Source organism: Vigna radiata, chromosome 6 (assembly GCF_000741045.1).
Source record: "Vigna radiata var. radiata cultivar VC1973A chromosome 6, Vradiata_ver6, whole genome shotgun sequence".
Classification (NCBI taxonomy): domain Eukaryota; kingdom Viridiplantae; phylum Streptophyta; class Magnoliopsida; order Fabales; family Fabaceae; genus Vigna; species Vigna radiata.
The window spans coordinates 27,355,338-27,364,099 of NC_028356.1; the positions used below are offsets into that span (position 1 = coordinate 27,355,338).

Genomic DNA, 8,762 nt, shown 5'->3' on the forward strand with positions numbered 1-8,762 from the left:
TTCAAAGGGTTTAAGCACACGTGCGACCATTCGCGTCAGCCTTGTGTTGAAAGCCTTTTTCTTATTCTTTTAAAATTAAACAACAATTACTTCAAAGGGTTTAAGCACACGTGCGACCATTCGCGTCAGCCTTGTGTTGAAAACATTTCTCCTTATTCTTTTACAATTAAGCAAAAGTTATTTCAAAGGGTTTAAGCACACGTGCGACCATTCGCGTTAGCCTTGTGTTGAAAACCTTTCTCTTATTCTTCATTTTCCCAAAAAATCCAAACCTTGTCCAAAACAAATTCCTCAAACAAATTTCCCAAACGATTTTCTAGAACTACGTAACCCTGATTTCTCATTTTGAGAATACGTAGGAGCAAGGTCAATCCTTGTCGGGCACAAAAAATAAAAAATATTTTTGTTTCTTTAGAATTTTATTTTCAGGGGTAATTAAACATTTTAAAAAACCACATCAAGTTTGCACATTTAATTAAAGGTACTGCCTTAGGGCAGGCGTTGTAGGGTGCTAACACCTTCCCTACACGTAACCGACTCCCGAAACCAGAATCCGGTTTTCATAGAGTAAGCCTTATCCTTTTTATGGTTTTTCCATAGTTTTCCAAAATAAACTATGGTGGCGACTCCAAACTCTTTTTCAAAATCCCTTTGTTTCCTTTTTTTGGATCGTCGTCCCGTCGCGATTGTTAAGACTTTGACAAGTATACCAAGTCGTGCAAGTAGTGAAGCTGGTAAGACCGGATATCGTTTCCCTAGAGACTTCGATATTACTCTACACTCGTATAATTACCAACTAACTCAAGCTAAAGAATGATTCCAATTTTTGGTTGGTATTATGCAATGAAAGTAAATTTTATGCATAAGTAAAATTTGAACTAATTGGGGCCAAAACTAGTGAATATGAAAATGATTGATAACTATGTGGAATGAACATGTTGGAGAATGATTTCAACTAATTCCTTGCTATGCAAATGCACTACAATACCCTTCATCAATTACTTGTTCTTGCCAACTAACTAATTTACTAAAACCCCAATCCCTTGGTGAGTTAGCCTAGGTTCATTTGTTAAATCCCAATCCCTTGGTAATCCACCAAATTCACCCGCAGTAAGAAAAGAAGTTTAAGACAACTAAAGGTCCTAGTTCTATCCCTAGACACTATTTCCCTTAGGTGTTTAGTCTAGTTCAAGTTTTACCCAAAGTTTCCCAACCTTAAGTAAACCCCACAATCAAGCTATGGTTGATCAAGTCATAACTAGCATTAAGAGAAAGACAAAAACACCAACAAGCAATGAATGAAGCATTTTCCATTTAAACACAAGTGCATTTACAAGAAGTTCCTAGTTTACATCACTCTCCAACAATAATGAACTTAGCTCTCCATTAATGGAGAGCTTGAGCTTACAATGGAATGAAAATGGTGAAGAAGAAGACCCAAGGAAGAAGATGGATGAGTTCCCACAGCCCAAAACTTGCTCCAAAAGGTCCAAAACGATGCTCCAAAGCTTCAGCCGCCAAGAGTCTTTTGCCCTCGAAAACTATGTGCTATTTATAGTTCTAGGGTGCCAACTCAGCAATTAAAGTCGCACCCACCGCCCCCCTTTGGGGCGCCTAGGCGTGACAAACCAGTGAAAACAGCGAGCTGAAGGGCGCTGGGCGCCCCCTAGGGGCGCCTGAGCGTGAGAAACTGGCCAAAACAGCGAGCTGAAGGGCGTTGGGCGCCCCCCAGGGGCACCTGAGCGTGAGAAACTGGCCAAAACAGCGAGCTGAAGGGCGCTGGGCGCCCCCCAGGGGCGCCTGGGCGCCACTTGTGCAGAGAACATCTTCAAATCTTCAACTTTTAGGCCTTCCTTGGTTCTCCACTTTCAAGAACTTCAATGTCTATCCAAAGCAAGCAATGTTCCTACAAAATTTGAGGAAAAGAGATGAAAACTAACGTGTAACCTAAGATAAGTTTTATTCACAGAATTGGATAAAAGAAGAGGATCAAGCATGTTTAAAGCTTCAGGAGTGTTGATTTGGCATGAAAAATGCACCATAGATAATGGTAAGAATTACCGTTATCAGCGATTCCGTTTGCGACAACTAATAATTATGGAAATCCATGTTTCCTCTTCTCAATGAAAGGAACTATAACGCCCCAAATTCAGGGTGTCACGGATTATTACAACAACCGATAAATTTCAAACTTTATCATAGAGCGGAAACCTATTTTTTTAAAAAAAAAATTAACATTTAAACGCGCATAATCTATTCAAAGCATTATAGTTCCAAAACACTTGTCCAATTACCTTATTCAAAATAATGAAATAACGAAGGAAATAAAATAACTTCAATTACATTGTCTTAAAATTCAAACATAATAACTTTAAATAAAAATCTCAAGTATGTCCCCCCGTTATTTCTCTAATCTATCATGTTTTAGTAACATCTACAACATCATATGCTCACGTATAATACATTATATGATCATCGTCGATAATTTTATTCACAACACACAAACACATATGAGGTAAGTTACCGATAAAACAATAATGATAATAAGATATAAATACACTAAATATATCAACCATAAACAACCACCCCATACCCAATAGTAATAACAATAAGATTCTTAATCCTCTAGCATAACAATCACTACAAGAAATAATGGAATTACATACGGATTATTAGATACGGATTTAGAGCCGTATGTAAATCAACTATTATATACGAAAATTATATACGAATATTAAAAAGACTTTATATACGGATATTATATACGGATTATCCGTATATAAATTTCGTATATAATGTTGGCGCGGGGTGGCAGGAAAGTTATCCAGGTATAGAATTCGTATATAATCTGTATTATCTGTATATAGCTAGAACCAAGTGTTAACTGCAGATGTTATATACGGATATGAGAAATAAGTTTTTTAAACCTCCATTTTCGTCGTTTAAACTCTTTTGTACCGATCAATCTTGCATTTGAACTGATTAATCGGTTCATATTGAGTTTCTCCCCATTTTTAGGGTTCCTTCGGTCCTGATTAGGGTTCGTCCTCCATTTCAGAGTTTTTCCCCAATCGTTCTAGCTTTTATCCGTTCGTTTAGGGTTTTCTAACAATTTCTTCCATTCATTTTCTGTTTCACTCTCGATCTCGAGTTTGTCTCCTTATTCCACTGCGTTTGCTCATCAAGGAGGCTTCGAAGGAGTTCGAGTCGAGTCCACATCACTCTTCTAGTCATCTTCTTGGAAGCTCTTCTATCGAGTGGTATTCAGATCAAGGACAAGCACGCTAAATGAGATAAGTATTGCTTTCCTTATTTATATTAATTTGTCTTGAATTGATTCAAGTTGATTGTTCTCTGTTTTGATTTTTGCATATCTTCTTGTTGAGTTTTCTTCAATTTTTTCGCATTGTTAATTTTACTTTTCCTTTGATGTATTGATCTGTTGTAAGCTGCGTTTTGTTTTCATTCATTGTTTTCTTGAGTTCTATTTTGTGATTTTTCTCATAAACTGTTTGTTTAAATGTCTAAGAGAGCTAATCTGAATGTTCATTCTTGAATCAAGCCTAGCATTCACGTTCCTCTTTTCCATTTTCTTATTCTCTCTTTTCATTTCTTCTTCCTCGCCTAGAAGCCATCAAATCCTAGGAATCCATTGTGCAATGGGACGTGAGAGGAAGCAATTATGTTCAGAGAGAAATGGAATTATCATAGTTAAGAAGGGAATAAGTGGGAGAAGAAGTAGAAATCACAGTAAGGAAAGGTAAAAAGAGTCTCAGATAACGAAAATAGTAGAGGAAAACAAAGGCCAAGGTATGGGGGACTTATTGCTTTTGATCTTGTATCTTTTTGTTCTATGAATTGTAATGGTGTCTTTGGATTCTGGAATTTATATAATATAATTGATAATAACTGAAATAAATGTATGAATGTATTTATTCTAAGAAATAGATGTGTGTGAGTGTTGTTATCTTCGCTTGGGCTGCAGTTAGTGACATGTATGAGTCTGAAAAAGTAAGTATACGATGTATGCTTTGTTTGGGAATGAAATATTACAATGGTTTCCTTGATGGGATAGTTATATGTCAAGGATAAACGAGTGTATATGTTTGATCTGAATTAGTTAGACTGGGGATTCCTACCAAACCAATGAGCTATGTTGATCTCGGTTGGAGTAATTGATAATTGGTTTATTTAAGTATTGTGCCTTCATATTTGATAGTTCATATTTAAGTGTAATGAAATAATGATAGATATTGAAATAGGGGGTGTGAGTGTTCAGAAATCTTTTTTTTCCATTCCTCCTGAGGAAGTCTGTTGCATGTATCAAGTTTGCAAATTGGTTTTAAAAGTTGTTTAAGCCTAACTATGGTGCAATTACTGTTTTAAAAAGTGTGTTTTAGTAAATTATAGTGGTTGAAACTTGTTGGATGGTATTTTATTTAACTTTTAGAATCCTGAAATTTTTCTGGTTGTGGTTTGCTATGTATACTGTCTCAAAATTTTGCATAAACTGCATAAGAAAAAAAAAAGTCTTCCTCGCAAATAAAAATCAACTTATATATAGACTTATTTGATGAGTTAATATATTAGTAAAGAGGGGAGTTTTGTAAAATTATAAACTGATGTATAGACTCCTACAAAAAGTGACATGATAAATTTTTATTAATTTAATGAGTTAAGTTTATAATCTTTCAATTAATTTCTTAAAACTATTAATTGTATGTCTTTTTTTCCTTGTTACTTTAGGTTGGGACATTCTCCCTCCCTTGTTAATTTAATCACAATGAATTACTTAATTCTCAATCCATGATCCTCGATCCTTAATTCTTTAACCCTTAATGTCATCACTAACATCTCATACATAGACTCTTGGTCTATCCACTCATTAGCACATATGCTAACTACTATACTATAATCATTATAGTAACATCATTATCAACAAAGCATCACCTGGAGGATCTCCAATATCATGATCATCATCATAGATACACCACTATCATAACTATCACAGTCATAACAACACCATAAGCATCACCAAACCATGAACACCATAGCAGATATAGTAAATCTCGCTCTTATACCTTACCTCACCCACTTGTAGCCGCTCCTATAGACCAATCTGTAGTCTATCCTACAGATCTGCTTGAGTAGTCCCGCAATCTAGCTAAGGAACATGTAATCTTTTCACACAAGGACAAGGAACATGTAATCTTGTATCAAATATATGTGAGATGGGTTTTGCTAGATATAGCTCCCCCTATCAACAATAATTACCAAATTATGTTCCTGGATTAGGAACTCAAAAATCCCAAAGTGAGTTTAACATTTTCAAAATTTCTTTTTGAGTGTGATTAAGACTCTCTTTATCAACCATTTGCTCATCTACTTCTATGTTTCCTTTTCTTACACTATGTTCTTTGAATTTACCTTGGTTTATTTACTGTGTGTGCTTATTTCTTTAATTCATCAGTAGTTATAATGATCATTGTTGAATATAATTTGATAAGTTTTGTTCTTTTCGTGATAATTGCAGATTAATTTTTTATTTTGATATGTTTTAGTCTCTTATTTACAGTTCACTCTACAATATTCCTATTATAGGTGATTACTCATTTGTTCCTTGCATTGTGTAATTAGATTCTTGATTTTAACTTCTATTATTGATTCATAAAAGTAAAAATGCTCATCAGCTTAGGTTATATTTCCTGCATTTAGGATAGATATCATGCATTGTTTTGTTGTTTATATTCATTCATTCATTAGCTTAGTTAGATACATTCATTAGCTTCAGATTGTTTTCTTTCAATTCATTCATTAGTTTTAATTAGATAAGCACCTTACCAATTAATTACTCTCTTTAGATTTCAATTAATTTTTCTTTTCCCCACCTAGCTTTTAATAAATAGTAAAAAGAGGTTTTAATTGTATAATTCTAAACTTAAGTTAGCCAAGTCCTTAGATTAGACCCTTGGTTGCCCTATATTAAATTAATGGGGAATTTAGGTTTGTTGGCTTTGAGGCGACTAAAAAGTCTTTCAAAACTCTACTTTTGTCAAAGTACTGGAAAAGAAAACTTGCTCTGACAAGTTGACTTTAATCAATGGCTGCTTTATACAACAAGACCAAGAAGACACAACAATCAAGGCAAAAACTTAGTTTAGTGGATATCTTTTGAGAAGCCTTTATATAGAAGATTATTCAAAGAAAGAATCAAGAGAATAGATTAGGAAGAGAATAATAAGAGAAGAAGAGCAAAAGAGCATATCGTCGAGAGAAAAGCATAGAAGAGCACAAGAACTCAAAAGAGAATATCTGAGAAGGGAAAAAGCTCAAGTCTAGAAACACTCTCAAGCTTCATTGTAATATAAGCTTACTATTTGTAAGAAAAGAGGAAAAAGTGAAAAACACTTATCGAGTTTGTAGATTGTATTGTATTGAACATATATCCTCACTGTGAGAGTAATCATCTAACAACTTGTACACAATCAGATTGATTACATATTCTGAAGAGAATTCAAACACTTGTTGATTAACTTAAGTGAGGTAAGGATTACTAGGCAGCGTATCAGGTTGATACCAGAATTGTCTAGTAGAAACCAGGAATGGGTGAAAGTCAACTAGATGGTGTATCAGTTGGATGTCAGGAGTGTATAAGGATACCAGGAGTTATGAAGAATATTGCACAACCCATGAGTGGGTGAAACTCAATTACACGGTGTATCAAGTGGGTACCAAAAGTGTCTAGAGATATCAGGAGTGGTGAGAATACTCATTTGTAATTTTGTTGAAGATTATAGTTGAACCTTCTAACGTTAGAGGAGACTGTATGTAGCTCAGTTGGAGTGAACTAGTATAAAAATATATGTGATATTGTTTTATTCTCTCCCGACGCTTCTCTTACAAAACCTACAGTTCGAATTTTATCTTTAATATAAAACTTTCTATATTAAACGACTTTTATTAAAAAGGAAGTTTTATTCAAACACTGCAGGGAATATCTCTTAACCATTGAATAGCACTTGAAAAGAACTTATTGCTTAAATCAACTTCAGAGTTGAGCTTTTAAACAATCCATGTAAAAATTTTCATCCTCGATGAAGGTGCTATATTATATCAGTTGCAAAAGGTTTTCCAATAACACTATTCCACCCCTCCTTCTAATTTTTTTCAGGTACTTTAGCAGTGAATGTTCTCGCTCTGTCCACACCAACTTTTTGAGCCTCTTTAGAGAGTTTCACAAAAACCTCGGCATATCACTTCAATTTTGTTCTGATTGAGTTGTTGTGTGTTTTGAATGAGAGTCTAGAACTTCTATTTATAGACTTCACTCATGGAAACCTCCAAAAATTCATCTTCAGACTTTTTAAACTGGAATAATCAATTCTTACACTTGGTAATCGATTATCCATTAATGAATAGTTTAACTTGCTAAAAAATTGCTAGAAAACTCCAACGGCTTGTCGTGATAATCAATTATCATAAGTCATAATCAATTATGTATAATTGTTTTATAATTATTTTGGTTCATATATTTATAATTATTTTATTCAAACTATCTTCCTCTATTATTTATAATTATGATTATATATTGTAGTGTAATCACTACAAAAAAAATCTTATTTAGAGAGGGTTATTTTGGGGAGGGTATAAAAACCCTCCTCAAATTAACACAACTTAAGATGTTTAATTTAAATTATCTAATTGACAATGTTTGTGGGAGTTTTAATTCCTTTTAAGAGAGGTTTATAACCTCCTCAAATAATAATATATTTTTTTTCATCATTTTCTAATTCTTTTACATTTTTCCCTCTAAAAATTTTAGAGTAAGTTTTCTTTTAACAATCCTAAAATTTTATTCCCTTCGTATCTTAAACCCATCTGCTTAAACCCAATATTTTCGTCTAATTTCTGATTCAATTTCTCCCTTCCACTGAACCCTAAAATCAGTTCCCCCCTTAATTCCATCCGCAAAATCAGTTCCCCCTTCATTCCATCCGCTTTCTCCCTCGCAGGTACGCAATCTTCCTTTCTTCCTTCTTCTATTTCCTGTTGTCATTCATTTCTTTCATTTCTCCTTTGGATTGCCCGTGTTTCCTTTTCCTTTCAGATTCGCAGTCGGTGGACGAAGCTGCAACGGGGGTTCTGCGGACCGGCAGACAACGGAGCTCATAACGTCACGGAGGTACATCGTTCTACAACTCTTTGTGCTTTTATTTGGTGCAGCGTTTTATTGAGTTCATTCTGCGTCACTTTAGTGGGTTATCTTCTTCCCAGTCTCAATCATGTTTTTCATCAACGAGTATGAAATTGCTTCTCAGGTCTTTGTAGATAGCTTTGGCTCTGTCCTAATATGGTCCATTCTCTAAAAAATTCATAAAAAGGTATGAATGATAAAAATTAAAGCATGTTATTACTGAGTATGAATTTATGATAATTGATATGGAGTGTTTACAAGAGGAGCATATATTTTTAGTTTTGAAATGTAGCTAAAAAGTGGTAGTGCGAGTGAATGAACGAACCAANGAATGAATATACAAGGAAGCCATCATCGTCACTGNGAGGAACCAAAAGCAACGCATTATTCATAGTTTTCTTTATGTATGTATGTACCTTTTTATATCCTCCATATATGTCAATCTTATTAGACTTGCAGACTATATATATATATATATATACATCTCAGTTCTCACCTTTTGGGTTTTCTTCTTAAGTTCCTACTTTCAATGGTTCAATTATATGTACTCGCTGGCCGCTCTAGAAAT

At 34.2% G+C, this 8,762-nt stretch overlaps 1 long non-coding RNA gene across 1 annotated transcript; it reads left to right on the forward strand.

Annotated features, from left to right (window-relative positions):
- Positions 1-7,786: 7,786 nt before the first annotated feature.
- LOC106764579 lies at positions 7,787-8,459 on the forward strand. The gene is made up of 3 exons (XR_001375941.2): positions 7,787-8,012; positions 8,108-8,182; positions 8,319-8,459. It is a non-coding gene; the product is annotated as an uncharacterized LOC106764579 (long non-coding RNA).
- Positions 8,460-8,762: the final 303 nt, after the last annotated feature.